This window comes from Nicotiana tabacum, chromosome 18 (assembly GCF_000715075.1).
Source record: "Nicotiana tabacum cultivar K326 chromosome 18, ASM71507v2, whole genome shotgun sequence".
In the NCBI taxonomy this organism is placed as follows: Eukaryota; Viridiplantae; Streptophyta; class Magnoliopsida; order Solanales; family Solanaceae; genus Nicotiana; species Nicotiana tabacum.
The window spans coordinates 126,341,830-126,344,298 of record NC_134097.1 but is presented as its reverse complement, the minus strand read 5'-3'; the positions used below and the strand labels follow the sequence as shown (position 1 = coordinate 126,344,298).

General features: G+C 31.3%; 1 non-coding gene across 1 annotated transcript; it reads right to left on the bottom strand.

Moving 5' to 3' along the window:
• Positions 1–850: 850 nt before the first annotated feature.
• TRNAP-AGG (transfer RNA proline (anticodon AGG)) lies at positions 851–922 on the bottom strand. Its single transcript has one exon. It is a non-coding gene; the product is annotated as a tRNA-Pro (tRNA).
• Positions 923–2,469: the final 1,547 nt, after the last annotated feature.

Genomic DNA, 2,469 nt, shown 5'->3' with positions numbered 1-2,469 from the left:
TATCAACCTTTGCTATAAAAGGTAACTAATCCTTAAATATTTATAATATTTGACTCAGAACCTAGTTTTTAATATATATTAATTTAAAATTACAATAGAAACCCATAAACTTCAAATCCTGGATCCGCCTTTAGTCTTTGTAATAAGTGTATTAAAAAGTGGCTTGTAATAGGTGTATTACAAGTTAGTGAGGGATCAAGAGTTTAATTCCTAGATTGCATAGGTTGTAATCTAAAGATGCTATAGTGAAGTTGAAACCCTACCAGTGTAGGCCATGGTTTTTTATCCCCTTGGGCAGGGATTTTTCCACGTAAAAACTCAATCCAATCTTACAAGTTTAAGAAAAAAAAAAGTAACCATTGTGAATGCCAAAAGAAAATTGAACTTTCTCTATTACTTAATAAATATGTTCGCTTGTTTTATCATATTTACATTAGGAGTTGGATATAAATTTCCTAAAAACATACTGAGGTAGAAAACATATTTCAGTAGCAGTAAGAGCTAGGGCGGATTTAGGGGGACGGAAGGGTATTCTTCCGAACCGCCTTTGCTGAAAAATTATACTATATACGTAAGGTAAAATCTGTTTTTTACCTTTATATATTATGTTTTGAATCTCTTTGATACAACCCAAAAGCATAGCTTAGTGGTCAAGGGGGTTCAAAGTCTTTGTAAGGTCATTGATTCTATTCCCACTAGCTACAACCTTTTTAACTTTTCCTTTTTTTGAACCCCTTGGGGGTAATTCTACCTCCGCCACTGAATTAAGAGCAACTTTTGAAGAGAACAATGTTTTTTAATGCTATTATTTTATTAAAGGACGAAAGGGGGCGAAAACAAAAAGAAGAAAGGGGCATTCCGAGAATTGAACTCGGGACCTCTCGCACCCTAAGCGAGAATCATACCACTAGACCAAATGCCCTTTTGTGCCACGTTGATTTAACAAAAAAGATTATCCCCCAATAGTTTCGAAAGTTCATTATTAACCACTGAATCAAGCTCTCTTGGTTTCAAATTAAATGTAATAATAACCTCAGGTCTTGAAAATGGTAACCAAAGTATTCTTGGTCCTAAGTTACAATCCATTCGATCGGGAGAATGTTGGGCCAGCTAAGATAAGAAGGCATACAATACTCGTAAAAATTTCTAGTAATTTTGTATTACTGGTAAAAGTACTCTTATATAGAATTGTGCATAATTTGGTAAATACCGATTTGGTACTAGGTATGATATTTTTGTTATTTAAAAAAATAATATTTAAATATCGATACCATACCGAAATACATAATACATTACACAATACACATATTATTAATTATAACATACTAAGTTACATAATACTTTTCTTTGGGCTGGTAGTAATGCTTATGTACTTCTTTAGGAAAATTGATGAACAATGTAGGATGCAGATTTTGACTCTTATTCTCTGGGATGTCAAATAGCTTAAAGTAATATTTTTACGATTTTGGGGTGTTTCTTCTCGTGTATTGAATTGCATTTGTTGTATTCTTTAAGTTCAGAAATTAGCTCTAAGCAAGTAATAAGACATTTTCAATGATTAAATTTATTCTTTTATGTACTTTTTTTTCCTCTTGATGGGTTGATACTTGTTGGGTTTGGATAAAAAAAATTATCAACAGTGCTTAGAACATTTTTATTTTTTTTATTTGCGAGCATTTTAATTAAGAATAATAAAGTCTGTAGCTCTACACACTAGTTAATACTGAAGTCGAACAAATCGAAGTTACCGTATTGAATAAACCAAAAACCGAAAGGAGAAAAGCTGAATCATACCGAATTTAATTAGGTACAGTATTGGTATAGTATTTTAGGAGACCGAATACCGAAAATACCGAAGAGAAATGTCTAAATATCGTACCGTACCGATCGACGAACACCCCTACTTTTATATATCAGTGTTTTAGAGATTAATCTAAAATTTTAAATCAGTTAACGGAGTTCAAAGTGCGTGTAGAATTACACTATTTTCACTACTCTTATTCCGACAAGTCATTAGGTACTGGTTCACTGGAACCCTATATTTTTTATGCCCATTAAACTTATAATTTTTAAAATACAATAAGTTCAGTGTTAACAACTTTAAAAATCAAATACATCAAAGTTTAAATTATTGATACGCTTATGTCACCGGTACCTCTAGACTGCAAACATTCGGGTCACTTTGACCCGCTTGATTTTTCACATTGTCCTACCCCACACACACCTTCACCAGTCCCAAAAGCGAATCCAGAATTTAAATTTTATAGGTTCAATGTTTAAGATTCTTAGCATTGAAATTATTATAATTTTTAAGTTATGAGTTCATATCAACTATTTCTTATTAATTTAATAAATTTTTACGCATAAATTTATGCCTTGCTTCGAAAGTTACGGGTTCAATTGATTAATTGAAAAAAAAATGATACTGTATAACCGCTTTAAAAAAATAGCAAAAAAATAATATTTTTT